General features: G+C 39.5%; 1 long non-coding RNA gene across 3 annotated transcripts in view; it reads right to left on the bottom strand.

Annotated features, from left to right (window-relative positions):
* Nucleotides 1–1,807: 1,807 nt before the first annotated feature.
* LOC110925636 overlaps nucleotides 1,808–25,103 on the bottom strand; it is a 42,204-nt gene continuing 18,908 nt past the window's right edge. The window contains exons 1-6 of one of the 3 annotated variants that reach the window (XR_002584632.2): nucleotides 4,296–4,454; nucleotides 3,701–3,754; nucleotides 3,062–3,392; nucleotides 2,783–2,927; nucleotides 2,158–2,281; nucleotides 1,808–2,060 (exon numbers count right to left, since the gene is read on the bottom strand). This is a non-coding gene — a long non-coding RNA (uncharacterized LOC110925636). Of the gene's footprint in view, nucleotides 2,061–2,157; nucleotides 2,282–2,782; nucleotides 2,928–3,061; nucleotides 3,393–3,700; nucleotides 3,755–4,295; nucleotides 4,455–25,103 lie in introns of those variants that run through there. The other 2 variants (XR_004885841.1, XR_002584630.2) reach the window with 2 other exon arrangements.

Genomic DNA, 25,103 nt, shown 5'->3' with positions numbered 1-25,103 from the left:
AATCACATTTATTCATGCCGTGTAATACACGAGGGTTTTTAAAGATATTAAGTTTTTTATTATTTGGTAAACAATATTACTTTGTTCAACTCATGTAATACTTGTGGGTTTAAAGATATAACTTTTTTTATTATTTGGTATATAAAATTGCATTTATTCAACCCGTGCAATATAGTTGCTATAGATATAACTTTTTATAATTTAATATATAAAATTACATTTATTCAACTCATGCAATAAAAGAGGTTTTTAAAAATATATTGTTTTATTATTTAGTATATAAAATTCATTTATTTAATCCGTGTAATACACGGGGTTATAACCTAGTAATAATAATAATAATAAATTAAAACAAAAAATGTAATAAAATGCGAGACTTTGAGTTCCTTTTAAATGGCTACATTCCGTAAAATGCATGACTCATGCATCGGAGTTGGTATATATCATATATTTAGTTCTTACACAAAAAAAAAAACATCCGTTTAAATTATTTATGCTTATAAGTATAAAGATAAAAAAAACCAAATAACCATTATACAACAGAAATGCCATTTTGCAAGATACTACGTAGAAGACCTAGACCCTACTTTAAACGTTTAATCAAATTATTATTTACATCGATACTGCTCTTGATAACCAAGTATCATCACCAATGTTGTTGGATATACTTAATACCAAAGTGAAATTATTATTTACATGGATACAAGTCAGGAGGTGTGGAGTATATGTACACTTGTTCAAAACGAACTATTGTAATTTTATGAACCAATGAACCCAAGGGTTTAAGAGGGAAGCACCCCTTTGGCAGAGGTTCTAAGGGGTTGCACCCTCTTAGTGGGGTTCAGGGACAATGCCCTAGGCAAGGTCTAAGGAGCAGAGTGGCAGAGCCTCTGGTGGTGTCTTGCTAAAAGTTACTCTGGATTTTCTATTGGAAGTTATTTCAGATTTACATTATTGATGTAAAGTTGCATGGAAACTGATTATCGATCATAGTTGATTGCTAGTGTTAAGCCGTCAGTATTAAGTTACAATTAATTAATGAAAACTTGGTCAATCGGCATCAAATGGTCGCCAATAGTAAGTTAATGCTGGCCACTATCAACTGCGAAGAGTGGTAACTAGTTGTCAGCATCAACTTGTTCATCAGTGGAAGTTAAATTATCATCATGAATTGGGTCTTCACTAAGTTTTTTTTTCCACTGATGTAACCGCATAAGTGCTCATGGCTATAACCGTTAACTCACACACTCTTATATAAAGAGTTACACCTTTCAACTTAACTCTTGTGATGGTTCCCACCTTTATATAAAAGGATAGTCTTTGACAAGATTCTAGTACATGTTTTCATAACGCAACATGCGTATTCAATTCCTTCCCATTTTTCTTTCATTTCTCCATCTCCAATTAAATTGTTCAGAGTATTATTGAAATATTTAAATCTAAAACGAATCTAATTACGATTTATAGAGATATCAGGAACCTTACAAATATCATAATTTAACCGATGTTTTGATGTTTACTCATGTTTTCTTTGGTTTATTATTCGTTGCTTGTATTGCTGTTAATGGCCCAACCACTTGGTGGTTAAGTTAGGTATAAGTAGTTTGGTAGTTTCTTAGTGTTGATTTAGGCTTTTGTTATTTTTTATTTGATGAAATTTAGACTCTCAAAAAAGAGAATGTTTTGTTAACCATGGCCCTTAGGTTGTAATTAAGCGCCTAGCTTATCATAATCACCGTTAGGTGGTGGAGGTAGGAATATCTCTTTGGGAGTTTTTGATTAATGATTGTATATTAAATATATACTAGGTTATCACCCGGAAATTTTCCGGGTAGGAAAATTTAATTCACAACCAATAAAAGTATAAAAATAACACTTTTAACCTCTAAAGTATCCCCCTTTTCTCCACCATAACTTTTTAATTCGGTTTCTTAAACTTTTTCTTGTTGTAAACTTCACATCACTATTATACCATTTCCAGTACACCACGGACGGATGGGCAGGTTCGCACGAAATGGCCATAGGTGCTAAACAGAGCAGCAAGTTTATCTTTTAGTGACCTAAGGAAAAGAAAAATATCAATACTCCTTAAGCAAAAATATTTGAAAGATTTTCATTAACCAAAAGAAGTAAATGAAAATGAGAATTCATACTCACATTAAGATCTATGTCGGAACATATATAGTTTTCTTAATCTTGTCTTCTCTTTGAGCTTGAACCTTCTCTCATTCAACTGTCTTCTACCCCACTATATTTGTTTTGAAGAAATAGCCAACTACACCTGATATATGACAAATATTATTAGTGCTTCTTTAAAAAATAACCCGTTTAAATATTATTAGTGCTTCTTTCAAAAATAACCCGTTTTGACCTGTAACCAATATTGTCCGAGCCCCTTCCAACCAAAATGACCATTTTCTTCAAAACAACCCGACCTGACCAAACACATTTCAAATCTGTTACCCTGCGTCACCCAACCTGCCCGTTTTCTCTGGTATATGAAAATAACATTTTAACATATAATAATAAAATAATCAACATCTGTCTTACAGTGTGACAATTCAGCATGATTCCAAAATGCCTCGTTTCATCTCGTACACATGTTTGTCCAAATGTGTTCTAACCCAAACCAAAATGACCATTTATTTTCAAAACAACCCATCCGACCTAACATGTTTTGACCCATTACCCTGCCCTACCCAACCAACTGGCTTTGCCGGGTATAAAATAATAAGGATTAAACAAATAATGAGTAAAATAATCAAGATAAATAAATCAACACCTTTTCCGGCCTTGTATGTGGAGTAGCCCCATGTATTTCTACGCTCGTCTAGCTCTTTCTGTGTTAAATGAACACCCAGTATCTTCTAAGTGATGTATACCGTGATTATACCTCCATTCATGACTACTTAGATTAAACCACTTTACTGCATAGACATTGACATCCATATTAGATTATAGGTGGATATATGATACACTGAAATTCAGATTCTAACATGTGGTGGATATATTTATGTAACGTCCATATTTTTCTTTTTAAATTTATTAAATAACAACGTACTTTTCTAACAAAATTTGGGCATGACCCGTTTGCAAAACGAGCGGTCCCCTGTTTTTCATAATCAAATATCATTCAAAAATACGCAACCATTAAAAAGACACAACATACACGTCAAAACATACCATGTTTTTACTTACAAAACCATTAAGTTTATATACGTACTTACTACAAGTTTTCCAAAAGACAAACATAATAGAAACTAGGTTTAACTACTAGACGTAGACATAAGTGACAAAGTATTAAACATTGACTTTTACAAAATGCGGAACGCTTGACGGGCTTGAGGCGTGTTCGAACCGGGCAAAGCTTGATAGCTAGACATGAGATTTACCTACATGACCACAACATCGAAAACTCATTAGAACAAAAATTTCTTTCTTTAACTCAAGAATCTAACTTACGGACTTGAAACAAATGTGACATTCACAACTTGTGCTTTACTACATTCTTTCATTCTTGCACGGTAATGTGTTCCAATGGAACTCCATGCCATTCCTTCTAATCTTACAATAACATTATTCGACCCGTTCAAGAGAAGGGTCTATGCATACATCTTTTTCCATTCTTGGTTTGAATTAACACATTTATTGATAAACACATAACTATCGTGAAAACTAAAAAATTGTACAAGTAGCGTACCTCGGTCTTGATCCCCTTGTTGCTTCACTTGACTCGAACTTTCTTCCTTAACGCCTACATATAACCATTCATTCTTTTAATTTATGTTTCATACTCATTTACACATATCAATCGATAAAACATCATACAATTTACTCATGCTTCATAAACATATTCAATTCACATAAAGTTTATGGCTTATATGACTAGCATTTTCATTTAGGCATTTTGTCAAACACTTGATGTGCACATTATCAACAAAGCACAAGGTACAAGTATTTACAACATAACTTTACTTATTCACCTTCTAAACTAACAAGAATCAATCAAGTTCATAACTTTCTTTCATCCTACACCATCTTAACTAATTCTTCTATCTCTATGCAAGATCATGTATAAATTTTCATCTAATAGCTTACATGCAAAACATTGGGTTTATGATTTCTTTACAACAATTGGGTAATACACTTAAATCATTCAATCAATCGGAAATCAAGCAGAATTTTCGAACCATTATGAAACCCTAACTCTTACTTGTATATAATTTCCACATAATTTCATGATTGGGTTAAAACCCACTTTCTACAATTCATCCAAAACAGAAAATTCGACTTACCGCTTGTTGTACTAGCTTAGATAGTTAAGGTTTCGAGTTCATGCATGTGATTTGGCCTTGATTTCCCTTTCAATTTTGCTAATTTGCAGAATTTAGGGTTTCCCCCTTGTTTCCCCTTCTTGAGCGATCTCCAGAGAACACACGTAATGTGTGTTTTAGTTTTTATTAATTCTTATTTACTAGTAATTATAAAACTTCCATCTTTTAACAAGTTTAGTCCCCCTATTTACTTAAATTGCTATTTGTCACATAACCTTCCCTCTATTCAAGTTACTAACATATATACTTTACTAGGTTAAATATAACATGACTAAACATTTTAAATAACATTCATAAATTGCATATTTTTGGGGTGTTACAAATCTACCCCCCTTAAAAGAGGTTTCGTCCCCGAAACCTTATTACGTACCAAATAATGTCGGGTAGAGCTTCCTCATTTCATCTTCTAACTCCATGTAAGGTCCGATCCTTTCCGATGTTGCCATTGCACCAAGACTTGCTTTATAATTTTGTTCCGAAGGTGGATTACCTTGGAATCTTTGATAGCTATCGGTTTTTCGACATAATTCAATTTTTCGTCCAATTCAATATCATCAAGGGGCACGTATGCCGTCTCATCCGCTAAACACTTTCTCAATTGTGACACATGGAATGTGTCATGTATTCCATCTAAAATTGGCGGTAATTCCAACCGATATGCTACCTTCCCAACCCGGGCAAAAATTTTGAAAGGTCCAATGTAGCGGGGACCTAGCTTTCCTCCTTACGGAAACGGATTATACCTTTCCATGGGGAAACCTTTAATAACACATAATCACCTATTTGAAATTCGATGGGTCGCCTCCTTCGATCTGCATAGGCCTTTTGTCGATCTTGAGCCGCTTTTAAACGGGCTCGCACAAGATCGATCTTTTCGTTAGTTTTAGCCACTACCTCATTGGGTGCAATTTCTCTCTGCCCCACCTCTCCCCAACAAATTGGAGTTCTACACTTCCTTCCATACAACAATTCATACGGTGCCATTCGAATGCCGTTATGGTAGCTATTGTTGTATGAAAGTTCCACCAACGGCAAGTGGTCATCCCAGTTTCCCCCGAAGTCTATCACACATGCTCGCAGCATGTCGATAAGTGTTTGAATGGTTCGCTCGGACTGACCATCCGTTTGGAGGTGGTAGGCGGTACTGAAATGTAAATTTGTACCTATTCTTTCATGAAAACCTTGCCAATATCGAGATGTGAATCGGGTATCTCGATCCGACACAATAGATACAGGAACTCCGTGTCGTGATATTATCTCGTTAACATAGATCTCCGCCATCTTTTCAGAAGAGAAAGCTTCCCGAATGGGTAAGAAGTGCGCGCTCTTGGTGAGGCGATCCACGATCACCCATATAGCATCGTGACCTTTCCTTGTCTTAGGAAGCTTGGTCACTAGGTCCATCGTCAATTCTTCCCATTTCCATACCGGAATCTCTAACGGTTGCAACCTCCCGTATGGTTTCTGATATTCTGCCTTCACTTGCAAACACGTCAAACATTTTGCAACATACTTGACAATATCACGTTTCATACCGGGCCACCAATAACTTTTCTTCAAGTCCAAATACATTTTTGTAGCTCCAGGATGAACCGAGAACCGGGATTTGTGAGCTTCTTCGAGTAATACACCCTTTGCTTCGCTAAACCGAGGTATCCAAGTACGACCATACATGGTTTTAATTCCATCGGATCTCTCTTCGAATTTATCCACAAACCCCTTTGTTCTTTCCTTTCTAGAATCCATTCCGCCTAGTGACTTGATTTGGGCTTCCTTAATCATTTCGAGAAATCGAGGTGTAACTACCATCCTCATGGACTTTACTTGAATTGGAGGCGGGTAATCCTTTCGGCTCAGGGCATCGGCCACTACATTAGCTTTGCCCGGATGATAAAGGATCTCACAATCATAATCTTTAAGAAGTTCTAACCACCTTCGTTGCCTCATATTTAAATCTTTTTGCTCGAAAAAGTATTTAAGGCTTTTGTGGTCAGAATAAATTGCACTTTTCGTACCGTATAGATAATGCCTCCATATCTTTAAAGCAAACACTACTGCAGCTAACTCCAAGTCATGGGTTGGATAATTACTTTCGTGTGATTTCAATTGCCTAGAAGCATAGGCAATGACTCTACCCCTTTGCATCAAAACACATCCCAACCCTTGGTGTGACGCATCCGTAAACACCACCAAGTCTTCCGTTCCATCAGGTAAGGTTAGTACCGGGGAACTCGACAGCTTTTCTTTCAAGGTTTGAAACGCCCTCTCTTGATCTGCACCCCATGAAAACTTCTCATCCTTCTTGGTTAACTTGGTCAACGGCAATTTAGAAAAGTCTTGGATAAACCTCCTATAATAGCCTGCTAAACCCAAAAAGCTTCTCACTTCACTTGGGTTATTTGGAGGTACCCATTTCATAACGGCTTCCACCTTTGACGGGTCTACTAAGATACCATCCTCATTAATCACATGACCGAGAAATTGTACCTCTCTAAGCCAAAAAGCACACTTAGAGAATTTCGTGTACAATTTCTCCTTGCGGAGTACTTCAAGAACTTCAGGTAAATGGCATGCATGTTCGGCTTTACTTCGGGAATAAACCAGGATGTCATCGATAAAAACTATAACGAATTTGTCTAACATGGGCCGAAAAACTCGATTCATAAGATCCATAAACGCGGCGGGCGCGTTCGTTAATCCAAAGGACATTACTAAGAACTCGTAATGCCCGTATCGCGTTCTAAAATCCGTCTTCGCCACATCCTCATCTCGCACCCTTAACTGATGGTACCCGGACCGCAAATCTATTTTTGAAAACCAACTTGCCCCTTGTAACTGATCGAAGAGATCATCGATTCGGGGCAACGGGTATCGGTTTTTCACCGTCAGCTTATTTAACTCTCGATAATCGATGCACATGCGCGTCGAACCATCTTTCTTTTTGATAAAAAGAACAGGCGCTCCCCATGGCGATACACTCGGGCGTATAAATCCCTTGTCGAGCAATTCTTGTATTTGTACCATTAACTCCCGCATTTCAGTTGGGGCCAACCTATAAGGAGCCTTGGCTACGGGTTGGGCATCGGGATACAATTCAATCTTAAAATCCACTTCGCGTTTTGGTGGAAGCCCCGACAAATCTTCCGGAAAAACATCAAGAAACTCGTTCACGACTTCAACCTCTTCTATCTTAGGGGTATTCTGCTTAGTATCCACCACGTAGGCTAGGAATGCCTTGCTTCCATTTCGTAAATACTTGTATGCTTGAACTATAGAACAAAGCTTCGAATTAATATTCCTTTCCCCTTGTATGCTTACTCGTTTTCCTCCCGGTGTTAGCACATGAATCACCTTCTTCTCACATTGAATTTCGGCATGATGCTTAGCTAGCCAATCCATGCCAACTATAACCTTAAATTCCCCCAATACCATGGGAATAAGGTCAATAGCAAACTTCTCGTCTTCAATGATAATTTCGCAGTTTCTACAAACTTCGTGCAACAAATAACTCTTACTATCGGCTATCTCTACTTCTAAAGGCACATGCATTCTTTCGATTCTAAAAGAGGAGTGGGACACTAATTCGCTTGATACAAACGATCTACTAACTCCAGTATCAAATAACACGTACGTAGGCATCAAGTTCAATGAGAATATACCTGATACAACATTTGGGAGGTCCTTTGCTTCTCCAGTCGTGATCTGAAACATCCTCCCCTTAGCTCTTGGGGCTTCCTCCCTTCTTACTTCCTTATCAGTATTCTGTTGAAGCTTGGGACACTCTGCCTTAATATGACCCGGTTGGACAGTTGTAGCACGTTCTGGAAGGATTAGGACACCTATAGTATGGGTGTCCCTCTTGACCACAATTGTAACAGCCCTTCTTCCCTTTCAAACACTCCCCCGTGTGTAACTTTCCGCACGTTTTGCATTTCGGAATACTACCCTTCGCCTTATCCTTCTTGCTTTGATCTTGAAATTTTGGTTTCTTTGAAGGGCTCGAGCTGGAAACATTCTCAGACACTCTCTTTTCGCCTCTTTCTGCCTGTCTTCTTATTTCAATCTCCCTATCTCGGGCCAAGTCAATGAGCTCATTCAAAGTTTCACATTTAGCGGGAATTATGAACTCCCGATATTTAGCCTTCAACATACCGTAATAACGGTTTATCTTCATTCTTTCCGTTCCTGCTATATCTTTACAGAATTTCAGCTTGTCAAGGAAAACGTTGGTGATTTCATCAATGGTTTCATCTTTCTGACGAAGATGTAAGAAATCTTCTTGGATCTTGTCAATGGCAGATTGCGGACAGTGGTACTTTAGAAAAGGTTCCTTGAACTCTTGCCATGTCAAGACTTGAACTTTTTCTTCCCCAATCTCTTTACTATAAACATCCCACCAGTCTTTAGCTCGGAGTTGTAGCAAACCAGTGGCGAACATCACTTGATCCTCCTTTTCACAATGACTCCTTATGAACACCGCTTCCGTACTTGCAATCCACCTTTGACATGCTATAGGATCAATTTCTCCTTTGAATGGTAACGGGTTGCACGCCATAAATTCTTTGTATGTGCATTTGCGAGTTCCTTTCTTCCCTTGCACTTCACTAATCATTCCCTTCAACTCGTCCATCTTACTCGCCATCATTGTTTCTACCACTTCCAGCACATGACTTTCTACTTCTTGGGCTAAATGAGGAATACTTGCTTGCATTGCCCTTCCAATCTCTTCCGAGATCATAGTTTTCAGCCGCTCTTGTTGTGTCACTTCATCCTCATTCGTATCCGTCATCTACACATAAACATCATTCTTTATTTCAAGCATTCAATCATCCTTCCATCATATAATCATTCTAATAGTACATAACTTCCTTTAAAAACCCCACATGCATACATAATATCATTCTTTAGACTCTTATTATAACATTCTATTAATCCCCGTATGATAGAAAACATCAAACAAAGCATCATAATTGAAATGAGCTGAAAATGGTGCCCACCGTAAGTTACGGTGTCCACCGTAACTTACGGTGGCACCCTTTTCTTTACGGTACGAACCTACTGTTTTACGGTAGAGAAATTTTGTCCCAGTGTCTACCGTAAGCTACGGTAGCCACCGTAGCTTACGGTAACGCCCAGCACACTATGATAATTTTCTTATTTGCAGCCATCTTTCCGACCCGTTTTAACCTATACTCATCCGTTTCATCCCAAACCTTTCCACATCATCCCGTAATGATTTCCCTAACATTCCATAATGTTTCATAACCAAATTATTCATAATGCAAAAATTCAAACTTTAAAGGTACTTACTTGCTTCGCGCCGCGGAACGAACACACACTTCACACGAGCTTTCGGTTTGAGTTCAAGCATTCGATGCTCAAATCCCTCAAACCTAGGCTCTGATACCAACTTGTAACGTCCATATTTTTCTTTTTAAATTTATTAAATAACAACGTACTTTTCTAACGAAATTTGGGCATGACCCGTTTGCAAAACGAGCGGTCCCCTGTTTTTCATAATCAAATATCATTCAAAAATACGCAACCATTAAAAAGACACAACATACACGTCAAAACTGTCACACCCTGGCTTTGCGGAAGCGTGGTTAATTTTGGTGTGACTTCTTAATACCATAGCTTAATTATAACAAAGCTATATGAAATAAAAACCATGCAAGATCATCCGTAGATTAAGTTTTAAAACAAATGTAACACAACATTTTCTTGAAAACTACAACAACATAACATAAAATATTGTTTGAAAGACATAAACATCAACATGAATAGAACGCAGTTTAAGATTTGTGACTCGTCCAGGAAAATGTCACATTTCCTAAACCGGGATAACCTCGGAACCCATATGCAGCGGGAAAACACAACATCCCGCACCAGATCCTATAATTTCCTGAAATACATGTAAGTTGGAAAAAAAATCAACAATAATGTTGAGCGAGTTCATGTGTAAGTGAGTAAATAAACCTTGTAAGTATAAAAATCCTGGTATGTAGCAAATAAGGAAAAAAAAAGAGATCACCAATGGTTTGCAAGGCCATTGATATGTGTGAAGTGCAAGTATGGAGACTCAAACCTAGCGGATTTATGCGTTGGGCACAAAGTCACCCCGAGGTCCGTACTGTTGGGCCTGGGGCTGGGCTCGCTACACCCAAGTAGATCTACCGCTCCTGTCCCTCGGTCCTACCCTGAGGATTAATGGCCTCAAGTTTCCGCCTACCCACTCACATGATCTAAGTAGTAAACCTCCTTACGCTAACCATACCATGTATAAAGTATTCGTAAACATTGTAACATGTATTTCACCCCCGCAGTTTAGAAAACTGAAAACAGTTAAGAGAAAAGGGGGACATGAACTCACAGTGGTGCGTCTCTACCAAGTATACCTCCTGATCAAGCAGCTGTGCGACGACCTACACGTAGTAACCCCATTAGACGGACGGCCGTGCCTTAGCTTTATGGTTTAAGTTTTTGGGAAATAGTTAGACAACTATTTCGTGTTTACATTCTGTATACACTTGGTAATTATTTTCCTTCCCAAGGATGGGGGATTTAATACATGTGCGTTCGTATAAATTCAAAATATATTATTAAGTCTCACTTAAAATATATTTTATTTCTTACTCCAAAATATAAATATTTTTCCCAAAAATATTATATTTTAATACATATGATCTTCCCAAAATAATACCTTGACAAAAATACGCGTTCATAAATATTTCCTTAAATGTGTAAGTTACGTTTTAAAGATCGAGTGGTAATAATGATAATTACCGGTGTAACTTAAATAATTATTGCGAAGGCGTTCGTATTATTTTGGAGTCGTTAACACGATAATATTATTTTTACCCTAAAAATAATATTTGTATATTTCACAAAATAATCATAAACACTTAACAAATGACGTTATGAAAATATATACTAAATATATATTTACCAAGTTTTATTTTGTGAAGTCCCACCTCCGATATTTTGTAAATAAAGTCGTGGCGAAATCTATAATTTGAAAACATGTCAAGATGTATTTCTATCGCTTGTAGTGAAAATATTTCTAAGTGTTAGGTTTTTGGAAAAATTTCGCCAGAGTTTCCTCTGTAACTGGAGGTGGCCACGCTTTCAAGCGTATCATTTTCTTTTATAAATCAAACCAACAATTTTCTCATTCAATCAAAACAACGTTCAAAACAACAAACTAGTCTATAAATATGTAAATCGCAAGAATCACATGAACTTGTAGTTTTCCAAAACTATGAAGTAAATCTCATTACTTTTAGTGGATCTTTATATATATCAATCCGATTTCGTAAAAAGCCTCGTTTTTAAAGAAATTCCATCTTTACAACTTATTGTAAAATTTGACAAAACTAGTTCTCTGTCGAAACTTAGTGTTACACAAGTGTTTACACACTTGTGTGTTTTACAAACCATTCTTGTTCATGTAAGATCCGGCTTTAGAAAAATATGATTTCTTGGACACTTGGTCCTTTGAAAATACCGTTTGTAGATCCGTAGATCTACTAGTTTTAAACACTATTTCATAAGTAAAGTCACTTTTACACAAGTTCAAGTTTCGTGTGTGGTAGAGTTTCATCACTTAACCCTTGTTACACTTAAACAAGCTCTATGTCATGATCCATGATCATGACCAATCCAGGTTAAATGATGATCCAAGCTACCATAACATAGATCGGGCCCAAATAACAACACAAAACAAATCCTACATGATTTACACAACAATCTAGCTTTTAACCATCACTTTTAGTATTTTTAGTAGACTTTTACGGCTCATTTTGTATGTCCACGAGTTTTAACCGTCATATTCCGTTTTAACTACTTTAAAATAGATCGAGAGTGTGATTATAGTAACTTACTACTAGCTCGAGGCTAGGGAAGATTCTAGACGCAAAATGAGTGGATAAAAGCAATAGGGTGAGGTCCTTCGCTTTCCGAATACACCAAGCCTCCTCGTACGTGATCCTTAGCACTTGTATGAACTTGGAATTGGATGTTCAAGATCGAAAGATGGATGGATGGCTATGTGGGTGTTCGGCCGAGAGCTCTTGAGAGAGAGAGAGAGAGAGAGAGTTTTGTTGTGGTGAAATGTCAAGTGAATGAATGATGGATTAAGAGGTGATCTTATAGGCAATTAGAATGATCATTACCCATTGGATTACATTCTTTCTTGATATGGGACAAGTATAATAAAATAATCACAAGAAGGACAAGGGTGTCCCCCCCTTGGGGACGGTTTGGTTGGGGGGGGGGTAACCTAATTAGTTTCCAACTAAACACTAAGTATTAGTTAGGTTAGTTTAGTTAGTTTAGGGATTAACCCGGTTACTAGTGTGTTGTGCTTTTCAGTGGGTGTTAGGGTATTCAGGGACCCTAACTGGCTCAGAAAAAGATAAACAATGTTAATGGCAATATTTTCATGTCCCGGGTAAAGTCCGGTTGTTCGGTTGGATAGTAATCCGTTAAAGCGTTTAACAAAGCTTTAAAGTGTCGTTATTATCAATTTTAGTGTCACAACTTATTCCCATCACTTTGGAAAGTGTCTAGTAATATTTTTCTCATGTTTTGGTACTTTATTAGTTACCTAGAAGCTGAATTTTTAGTTAAAGTGCTGAGTTTTGTACTTAGAGTACGTTTTTGGCACATCCTGTCACTGTAACTTATTCCTAGAGACGCAGTTCTACAACCCTTGTATCTCTACACTCACTATTAGTGTAGTAAACTATTTCTGGCTCATACAGGCCTTAGAGACAGTATCTGCCTGGTGCTAGTTATGACAGCACGTTCAATAGGTTATCCGTTCATTGTGCTACTGTGCTTTTGTGCATCATGTTTGTCACTAAGGTTCAGCATGTAAATAATGTAGTGACAGTAAATAAAGTATGATGCAAGTATGTACATGTATCAGTATTTCAAGTAGCAGCTTATTCACAATTTCAAGTAAGCACAGTAATTAAGCAGTAATTAATTATTAATTAAGTCGTACGGATACCTGATTTAGTGAGGGTTGTCACATTCTCCCCCCGTTAGAAAAATTTCGTCCCGAAATTTTAAGTTCTGCTTCTAGTTGCAGGGTTCTTGGGAAATAAGTGGGGGTATTTCTCTTTCATTCGGTCCTCACGCTCCCAGGTGTATTCAGGACCATGTCTGGCATTCCAACGAACTTTGACGAGCTTGACACTGCTCCGGCGGGTCTTGTTCACTTTCCAATCCGTAACCTCAACAGGTTCTTCAACGAAGTGGAGCGTGTCGTCAACATGAATTTCGTCGGTAGGAATGACAACGGTATCTTGAGTTGGACTTTTCTTCAAATTGGATACATGAAATGTATCGTGAACTCCATTTAGTTCAGCAGGTAAATCCAACTTGTATGCTACTAACCCGATTCTTTCCAAGATTCTGAACGGACCAATATACCGCAGATTCAACTTTCCACGCTTCCCGAAGCGTGCCACACCCTTCCAGGGCGATACCTTCAACAAAACCATATCACCTACCTCAAACTCTAGAGGTTTTCTTCTTCGATCCGCATAACACTTTTGACGATCACGAGCCGCCTTGATGCGATCTCGGATTTGTGCGATCTTATCCGTGGTTTCCTGGACCATATCAGGCCCAACCAATTGTCTATCACCTGCGTCAGACCAACAAAGCGGTGATCTGCACTTGCGGCCATATAGAGCTTCGAATGGCGCGACACCAATACTGGTGTGGTAGCTGTTGTTGTATGAAAATTCGACCAATGGTAAATGCTTATCCCAGCTACCGCCCAAATCCATAACACATGCTCTCAGCATATCTTCCAAAGTCTGTATCGTTCGCTCGCTTTGACCGTCGGTCTGCAGGTGAAATACGGTGCTCAAATTCAGTTGTGAGCCAAAAGCTTCTTGGAAGGATCGCCAAATCCTTGATACGAACCTTCCGTCTCTATCAGAGATGATCGAGAGAGGTACTCCATGGCGTGTAACAATTTCTCTCATGTAAATTTCAGCCAACTTGCTCGTATTATCCTTCTCCCTGATAGGTAAGAAATGTGCAGATTTCGTTAATCGGTCCACTATTACCCAAATAGTGTCATGGCCTCTTGGCGTTCTTGGCAACTTTGTAATAAAGTCCATGGAGATTGGTTCCCATTTCCACTTGGGAATCTCTGGTTGTTGCAGAAGTCCTGAAGGCTTCTGGTATTCCGCTTTCACTTTAGCGCACGTTAAACATTTGCTCACATAAACAGCAACATCGCCCTTCATCCTAGGCCACCAATAATAATCTTTAAGGTCTTGGTACATCTTATCCGCTCCTGGATGTATCGAGTACCGTGATTTGTGTGCCTCATCAAAAATAACTTTCCTCAAACCTCCAAACAGAGGAACCCAAATCCTTTTCTCAAAACATAACATTCCTTCCGCGTTTGGTACCAATAGCTTCTCCATCCCACGGAGATATTCTTCTTCAAGGTTCCCTTCCTTGAGAGCTTCTTTCTGCGCGGCACGAATGCGCAAGGAAAGATCGGTCTGAATAATCATTTCTAAAGCCCTAACCCTTATGGGCTTGATCCTTTCTTTTCGACTTAGGGCATCGGCGACCACATTCGCCTTCCCTGGATGATACTTTATTTCGCAGTCGTAATCATTCAGCAACTCAACCCATCGTCTTTGCCTCATATTCAACTCCTTCTGATTGAATATGTGTTGTAGGCTCTTATTATCTGTTATGATCATACATTTCGTACCATAAAGGTAGTGTCTCTAGATCTTTAACGCAAAAACCACTGCGCCAAGTTCCAAATCATGTGTGGTATAGTTCCTTTCGTGCACTTTCAATTGACGCGATGCGTAAGCAATAACCTTTTGGCGTTGCATGAACACGCAACCCAATCCTTGACGTGAAGCGTCGCAATATACCACAAAATCATCTGTACCTTCCGGTAGTGCTAAGATTGGCGCATTGCAGAGCTTATCCTTCAATATCTGGAATGCTTCTTCCTGTTTGATTCCCCAATCAAACTTCTTATCTTTCTGCGTGAGGAGCGTCAATGGTTGAGCGATTTTTGAAAAATCCTCAATGAATCTCTGATAATAGCCAGCCAAACCCAAGAATTGTCGAATCTCGGTTGGCGTCTTTGGCGTTTCCAAATTCTTAATCGCTTCGATCTTGGTTGGATCCACGTGGATTCCATCTCCATTCACCACGTGTCCAAGGAACTGGACTTCTCGTAGCCAAAACTCGCACTTAGAGAACTTGGCATACAGTTGTTCCTTCTTCAGTAATTCCAAAATGGCTCTTAAATGCTGTTCGTGCTTAGCCTTCGTCTTTGAATAAATCAAGATATCATCGATGAACACAATCACGAACTTATCTAAGTACGGCTTGCAAACTCGATTCATCAAATCCATGAACACTGCAGGTGCGTTTGTCAACCCAAACGGCATAACTAGGAACTTGTAGTGTCCATAACGAGTTCTGAAGGTTGTTTTCGGGATACTCTCCTCCTGTATCCTTAACTGATGGTATCCAGATCGAAGATCGATCTTAGAGTAAAAGCTTGAACCTTGCAGTTGGTCGAATAGATCATCGATCCTTGGCAGAGGGTATATATTCTTGATCGTCAGCTTGTTCAACTATAACACCTCGGAAATTTACGTCCAATAATGCATTGACACGTGTCATAGACTTTGCATATGCGAAAACATACTTTAGAGGGACTAAAGTTGACAAACAGTGAAAACTATGGAACGTAAGGGCCCAAAGTGTCAACAATGGATAAATTGACTCCATAATAACCCTACATAATGTTTATAACCCTAAACGGATGGATCATGGATCATACGAAGCGGAAAATGCACGAAAGTGAGGAATTACAAACTACAGGGGCCAAAAGTGTCAACATGTTGAATTTATACCTCTGAGTGATCTTTTGGCAGACCCGAAGCTTTGTAATGCTAAAATATACTCACTAGAATATGTGGTAAAAATTTCATGAAGTTTCGTTATCGTATGAGAAAGTTATGGCCAAAACCGTACTTGAGGGGTTAAAAGCGTCAACGTCAAATTTCATGACTTTTCGGGTGAGCGCAAAGTTATCCGAGGACATTACCATGTTGGTAAAAGTCCCAAGGTTCTTAAAAACCAGATTTGAGGGTTTACGAGTCAAGATAAATGGCCAAATTCTCGTTTACAAAGAACAGGGACTGAACTGCAATATTTAACAAAGTTTGGGAGCTGCAGACCCAGGCGGCCCGCCTGGGCAGTCTGAAGCGGGCCGCGACCCGCGCCCAGGTGCAGCAGTTCGCGAACAGTAGCCATATGGTCCGATTTTGTGAGTGTTTGCCAGCTTTCTCCACCTCCCAAGCCCTCCAATAAGATTACATGCAAACATGGACACCTGTGAGCTTCCTATAACATCTGAAACATCATAAAATCTGATCAAAAGCATCATTCTTGAGGACTTGAGTTAGAGAACAAGAAAACCACAAACTTGCAAGAACTCACAAGGCATTCCAGGAGCAATCTGATCGACAAGGCAACTTCCAAGTGTTATCTAGGCTTCATTAGGACCCTTGTAAGCATTCATATCATTCTCTAATTCGTTCTAGCTTTGATTATTAGCCAAAAGTCAATCCGTTGTTCATATAGTTTGACTTTTCGATTAAACGAATTTGGCTCTGTCATTTCTCAAATTGAAACCACTTATAAGTTGGTATTTATGTGGGAAACAAACCCTCAAAAGGGTATTCTCTGATTCCCACTCTAAGCATGCTATTTGTCGAGTCAAAGTTGTTCTTAAAAAGTCAACAGAAATGGTTTTTGCGAAATATAGCATAAATAGTAATGTAGATGACATGCAATCAGTTTGATCATCAAAAATAACTTTATAATGAATGTAAGAATGTGTTTTTATCATGATCAACTCGACAATCTTTAGTATAAACTCGGATCGGAACCGAAAGTCTTATAAAACGACTTATTCTTTGACTCTCGATTCGGATCCGTGCATGCATGTTTGAGATCTGTATTAGAGTTTATTTTTGACCATTTTTATTTAAGTTTAACTCTCTGGAATTTTTACATCTTGAGTCTATGCTTAACCGATTCATATGCATGTTTCCGAGTTATGCTTAAAGTTGACTATTTTGCCCTTTTTGATATAAAACGTGATTTTTGGAAAAGTGAAAGAGTAGAAATCCTTATTTCTGAATTATAAACTTGCACCGAAAATCTGAGATCAGTTGGAGGTCCAGATTTTGAGTTATGGCCGATATCGAAAAAGTATAGCTTTATGTTAAATAAACGGCGCATTTAGCGTATAACCTATTTAAGGCCACTATTTGATTTAAAAATTTTTACCCACTGATGTTATATAATATTTTGGGATTTTTTAAGATTTTTATTTAATTTTTGGCTGATCGTATCATAGGTCGCTAAGTTGATTCGGTTAATGCCTGTTTTGACCGTTTAAGCCATAAAATGAGTTTTATAAGTCTTTTTGACCCCAAACCTTTTTCTACTGATTTTATTTGTTAAATAAATTATTTTGAGCATTCTGGAAATATAAAAATCTCAGCTTTCTTTTGAAAACCCGGAAACGGCTCTAAATCGCCTTTCTAAGCGTTTTTACCGCATAGTATGCGTTATACCCATATTAAACATATAAGAATTATACATACTGATGTGTTTAGCATATTTTTATATAATAACAGTAAGTATAAGTTTTCGAACTCAGATTTCCAGTTTTGACATTTTTAGCCCTTGTGAAATTACTAAAATACCCCTACGGTGCATAGTTTGATTTTAAATGACAAGTTTGGTATATGGGTCATACCCTACTGTTATAATATGTCAAATTAAACATATTTACTGTATAAATCAGACCTGTAACTCAGATCTTCAATTTAACTCTTTCATAATCTTTTAAATGACCAAAATGCCCTTCTAAGGCATAAATTGAGTTTAAAATTATTCGGGGCATAATAGAACATAACTTGCTGATATTATATCATATTTAAAGCATATTATCTCAGGGAACTTGCATATGACTCTTTTGGCTACCCGTAACGCTCTTTTAGCGTTCGGTCCGGTTTTTGTAACTAGTTTGCATAAATTGACCGAAACGGGTTAAACGTTATCATTTTTGTCTCAAAATCCAGAATGTATTTAGCATACCCATATTATACAAGTATTCAAACTTGTCGGGTCTAAATCACGTTCTATCCGGTCTTCGCTTAATCGTGCGCTTGAACCGTATCGTTCTTAAAACTAACCGGTCTAAGCTTAGGCTTAAATAAAGACCCGTTAGGAATCTAATAGGTTATTATAAACCTTTGTTCCAGAATAGGAGGCCCAGTAAAAGCTACCCTCATTTACCAATTGTGATTCATACTTACTCAGGTAAATACTTTTAACTTATTTTCCCTATACGGGCTTGGGTTACGGTATATAGAATACCGCTTGATCGAGCGTACAAAATCTTGCACCCTTGGGTGTTCAATTGAATAATTTTGATCGGCTCGTTTAAACAGTCTTGTTTTACTTTAAGCCTTTGGGGGGTTAATGACCATGTCCCGGATATCCTTGGCATTATCTTACGAGATGGCCACGACCAGAGCACGGGGTGTAGGCGTACACCCGTCGTGTATAACTCTTTAATGTGGTGTGTCTATTAATCTTTAACCCGGACAAGATCCCGGGCTACTAAACGCACGAGTAACATGTAATTCGTTCACAAGTTTATATTGCATAATTAACCCAAGTTATAAAAATATTTATGCCATGTGCATTTAAATCAATTTTCAATCATTTTCAAAATGAGTCAGTTAATTTGTATTTACCAGTGTAAACTGACGTATTTTCCCAAAAGGTTAAGTGCAGGTACTACATGTACTAGGCTGGCTGTTTCCTAGAGCGTCCACAATAGTCTCGCAAGCTCGTACGACAATAAAACTGTTGAACAATTATCTTATTTTATTTGATCCGCCTGTGGATCCGTTTCAACTACTCGTGATATTTAATATTACATTTTATTTAAAGTTGAAATGAATCTATTCTGCTTCCGCTGTGCATTTTTATATTGTGTTGTTTGTCTATGATGATGCCAACTACGTCACCATACCCCACACCGGGCCCACCGGTGGCACGTGGAGATCGGGGTGTGACAGGTTGGTATCAGAGCCAACGCTGAGGGAATTAAACACTAGTCTTCTGTGTTTAATCTCAGTTACACAATTGCACATTCCTCGATTTTCGAGTCTAGACAAAGAACTTAGGAAATGTTCAAATTTCTTTTATTTTTCTAACTTTGTCTTATATATATTTTGTTGTGCCACTTGTTTGATCTTTTTGACAGGTTCAAGATGTCGCCACGTGTACGAGGAAGGGGACGAGGAGCATTCGCCACCTCTCATGACCATGAAGCTGGGCCCTCGCATAGGTGAACCCCATCAGGATCCCACAACGCGGATGCCCGTAACCTTTGGAGATCGTTCGCTGAACCCGCCAGGCACTCACTGAGTACCTCACCTTCCCTACCACACTCTTTTGGGCCCCATTCTGAAAATGAGCCCCATCACTCTCACCAATCCTACATTCCTCTACACCAGTCACCTCATGATTACCCAGCACCCGTCTATCAGGGCCTGTGCAACCCTGATGCCTACTTGGAAGAACCAGTGGGTCATAACCCACTTGGACCGGAAGACCACTTCCCGGGTGGCAATGAGATGGAGGTCGACGAGGATACCGATCCTTCCATGCCACCGTCCGGCACACCAAACCACCCCATTGAGATATCTGATGGGTCACCGTTTAGGGGATCACCTTACAATGGTGTTGACAGCTACGAGGAGAGGTTTAAGCAGCACGACTGGGTTTATACCCCTAGCTACCATAACTCTCCCATGCACCAGTCCTATCACAGCTCTCCTGTGCACTCACAGCATCACTCCCAGCAGCAGCCTCAGCAGCAGGATCCTTCTGAGGGATTCTGGCGCGACGTGGTCACTCCGCCGCCGCCACCACCGTCGGTTTTGCCTCCTCCGCCTCCAAGGCGAAGGAGGAACGCACGTATGACTACTCGGGGAGGGATTCACATTAGCACCCCTCCACATTCAGGTAGCAGCCGCTACTCGCCGCTTCATGAGGAGCCAGAGATAGGAGAGTCTTCGCATCCTGTCTCAGAAGTTACTTCTGCGCCTATCGCGCCACTGCCGCCGCAGAACTTTGGAGAGCCAATCCCGGCTTATGCTAGCGCAGCACCGTTCAATCCTTTCGAGCCGACTTTTCCCCCAGGTTATGACTATACAGGGGATCCCTACTGGATAACTTCAGGCTACAACCCTCTCAATCAGGAGAGTGCTTTTGGAGGTCCCTGGGCTACGGGACAATCAGCTTTTGGATACTTATCGCATGGATACCAGCAGCCGCAGCCTCCTCAACCACCGCAGTATCAGCCACCGCCGCCGGCGCCGATGATGTCGCCACCGCAAGTCCAAGAAATCCTGCAAGGGATAAACGACGTGCGACGTGAGCTGCGACAGGAAATGCGGGAAGATCGCCGACACAACCGCGGAATGTTTAAGAAGATGGTTGACTTGATCAAGGTTAAAGGTAAGAAGGATTATTAAATCCTTTGTTTGTTAACGTATTTACTCATGTCCCTGCGAGGACATTTATCTTCTGTACTCTGCTCCTGCGAGGGCATATTTCTCTTGTTCTACCCCTGCGTGGGTATGTTGTTTCTGTTTAACCCCTGTGTGGGTTTGATTGTTTGTTTTGTTTATTTGGTTTAGCCCCTGCGTGGGCATGTTATTTGAGTAAAAGTCCCGTTTAGGGCAAAGTTGTACTAGTCTACTTTATTTAAAATGGTTAAATTAAGTTTTTCATTTTATCTATATGCATGAACATAATATACAAATAAATGAAAAATATCAATTATTATTTTGATTTACCATTTTAATAAGAATCTTAAAAAGGTAAAACCTAGCTTGAATGTCTTATTAAAAGGCCTGGCCAATATGGTAAAACCTGGTTAAAAAGATTCAAATCTCTGTTAACATCTGTAAACATGTTAACAATCTTGGCTAGCGTGATCTGTAAAATCACACATGTCACCCTTTTAATAAATTATCCACAGATTATATCTGTATACATGTCTGATTATGACTTGATGCCTACGGGTTATGACTAATGTCATATTAAACAAAAAGGCAGCCGTGGTTTATAAACTCCCTGCCAAGCAAAGGATTATTTGTTTAATTATACAAATTTTAATCCTATAAAAAAAATTATAAATTTAAAATTTAGAAATTTGTCCAAGTGACTAGGCCTATTGTGCCAATATATATATTTCATTCCATGATAAAAATGCTGTTAAAAGTGCTGAATGAAATTAAATAAATTAACTATTATGGCTATTATTACCATGGTTAATAAATCGTCAAGAACGATAATACTGTTAGGTTTCTAAATAGACCTTGTCCTTACTTTATTGTAGCTCTTAAAGCTACATGGCAAAATCGGAAGAAACAAACAGTCGTTCTGAGGAACACCCAGATAATACTAAGATTCATGTAACTGGTGCGGAACTACAAGCACTGGTAGAAAATGCTGTTGCCAAGGCCATGGATAGGCAATTCAGGGAATCAAGCGGGACCCGAAGTAGGACCCGAACCGTATCACATGTCAAGCCCAAGACTCATTCGGAGGCTCATAGCAAGCCGCCCTCTAAGAATGACGTGTCTAAGAAAGATGAGCCAAAGAAGAATGATGAGGATAATCACTCCTCCAACCACAGCAGTGTCCCGAAACAGGAGATCAAACAGAAACATGAAACGCACAGCAAGTCCTGTACGTATAAATATTTCGTTTCATGCAAACCCAGAGATTTTACTGGGGAAAAAGGAGCAGTCGACTGCATGACGTGGTTAGATGAGATGGATACGGTTGTTGATATCAGCGGGTGTGCTGATCGGGACGTAGTGAAGTACGTGTCCCAATCATTCAAAGGGGACGCTCTAGCGTGGTGGAAATCTCTTTTGCAAGCTGCCGGTAAGGCCACCCTTTATAGCATGTCATGGGATCAGTTTGTAGCCCTGATCAAAGAAACTTTCTGCCCACAACACGAAGTTGAGAGGATTGAGTCAGACTTCGTATCCCTGGTGATGAAGAATCTCGACTGCCAGGCATACCTTACCACTTTCAACACTCTATCTCGATTAGTGCCATACCTGGTAACCCCAGAGCCAAGAAGGATCGCCCGTTTTATTGGGGGTTTGGCACCAGAGATCAAGGCGATCGTTAAGGCATCGAGGCCTACGACGTTCAGATCAGTAGCTGATCTATCTCTCTCACTCACCCAGGATGTAGTCCGATTGAGAGCTCTTAAGAGCTCAGAGGAAAACTAGAGGAAACGTGAGGATGACACCTCACGGAGATCGGAGAAAAGACAGCGAGGGAACAACGACCACAGGAAAGGGTCGGGATTCAAGAAGGGAGATCATCAGTCGGGTGAGAAACCCAGGTGCAAGGTTTGTAGGAAGCATCATTTTGGGAGATGCAGGCAGGAGTCTAGATCTCAATCTCAGCAGAAATTATGTGGGATTTGTAAGTCCCCGGATCATAAGGCATTAGATTGTAAGAAACTTAAGGATGCAACTTGTTATGGTTGCAATGAGAAAGGGCACATCCGACCTAATTGCCCAAAGAATGCTAAGAAGGCCGATGATGGAAAGAAGACCAATGCAAGAGTCTTCAAAATGAACGCTAAGGAAGCAGTTCAGGACGACAACGTCATTACAGGTACTTTTCTTGTAAATGATGTTTTTGCTAGAGTTCTATTTGATTCAGGAGCAGATAAGTCATTTGTAGATGATAAGTTCTGTAAGTTGTTAAACCTACCTGTTAAAACCTTAAGTGTGAAGTATGAGGTGGAATTAGCCGATGGAACCATAGAAACCGCCTCGACTGTCCTAGATGGGTGTGTTATATCCATTAGGAATCATTCTTTCCCGTTATCCTTGCTTCCCTTTAAGCTAGCTGGATTCGATATAGTGCTAGGCATGGATTGGTTATCGCATAACCAAGCCCAGATTCTGTGTAACAGAAAGCAAGTGATAGTTAGAACTCCGTCTGGTGAGTCACTCACTATCCAAGGAGATACTCAGCATGGATTGCCTGAGCAGGTGTCCATACTCAAGGCATCCAGGTATCTGCAGAGAGGTTGTGTCATTTATATGGCACAAGTTACTATTGATGAACCAAAGCCAAGGATTGAAGACATCCCTGTCATCTCAGAATACCCTGAAGTATTTCCTGAAGAACTCCCCGGTTTGCCACCGGATAGGCAAGTGGAGTTTCGAATAGACATCATTCCAGGTGCAGCGCCAGTAGCAAGAGCACCATATAGGTTGGCACCAACGGAGATGAAGGAGTTGAGGACGCAATTGGATGATCTGTTAGCTAAGGGTTTTATTAGACCTAGCTCGTCTCCTTGGGGTGCGCCAATCTTGTTCGTTAAAAAGAAGGATGGATCGATGCGTCTGTTCATCGATTACCGTGAGCTTAACAAGGTCACTATCAAGAATAGGTATCCATTACCCAGGATCGACGATCTGTTCGATCAGTTGCAAGGAGCGAGCTACTTCTCAAAGATCGACTTGAGGTCAGGCTATCACCAGTTGAAGGTCAAGGATGAAGATGTGCACAAGACAGCATTCAGGACTCGATATGGACATTATGAGTTCCTAGTGATGCCTTTTGGGCTCACTAACGCACCAGCCGCATTCATGGATCTCATGAATCGTGTTTGCAAACCTTATCTAGATAAATTCGTCATCGTCTTTATTGACGACATCCTTATCTACTCGAAGAACCAAGCTGACCATGAGAAACACCTTCGTTGTATTCTCAAACTCCTACACCGTGAGAAACTGTATGCCAAATTTTTGAAGTGTGAATTTTGGCTTCGAGAAGTCCAATTCCTTGGACATGTGGTAAGTGAGCGTGGTATCCAAGTAGATCCCGCTAAGGTAGAAGCAGTTATGAATTGGCAAGAGCCAAAGACTCCTACCGAAATTCGCAGTTTCCTAGGATTAGCAGGATACTATAGGCGATTCATCGAGAACTTTTCGAGGATTGCTGCGCCCCTAACTTCGTTGACTCGTAAGAAGATTAAGTTTGATTGGGGCCCTAAGCAGCAGGAATCCTTTGACGTTCTGAAGAAGAAGTTGAGCAATGCACCAGTGTTAACACTGCCAGATGGTATAGAAGAATTCGTGGTGTATTGCGATGCGTCACACACTGGTATGGGTTGTGTACTCATGCAAAGAGGCAAGGTCATTGCCTACGCTTCGCGTCAATTAAAGGTGCACGAGAAGAACTACACCACCCACGACTTGGAATTGGGTGCCGTTGTATTTGCATTGAAGCTATGGAGACATTACTTGTATGGAACCAAGTGTATAATTTATTCGGATCACAAGAGTCTTCAACACTTGTTCAATCAGAAAGAATTGAACATGCGACAAAGGCGATGGATGGAAACTTTAAATGATTACGACTGTGAGATAAGATACCATCCAGGCAAGGCAAATGTAGTTGCCGACGCCTTAAGCAGAAAAGAAAGAGTGAAACCGATCAGAATCAATGCCAAGCGCATTGAAATAAGGAATAATTTGAACGAAAGGGTGTTAGCTGCACAGAAGGAAGCTGTGTTGGAAGCCAACTATCCTGAAGAGAAGTTAGGAGTAACTGAGG

The sequence above is a fragment of the Helianthus annuus genome, chromosome 17 (assembly GCF_002127325.2).
Source record: "Helianthus annuus cultivar XRQ/B chromosome 17, HanXRQr2.0-SUNRISE, whole genome shotgun sequence".
NCBI classification, from domain to species: Eukaryota; Viridiplantae; Streptophyta; class Magnoliopsida; order Asterales; family Asteraceae; genus Helianthus; species Helianthus annuus.
This window is presented reverse-complemented; position numbering and strand designations above follow the sequence as displayed.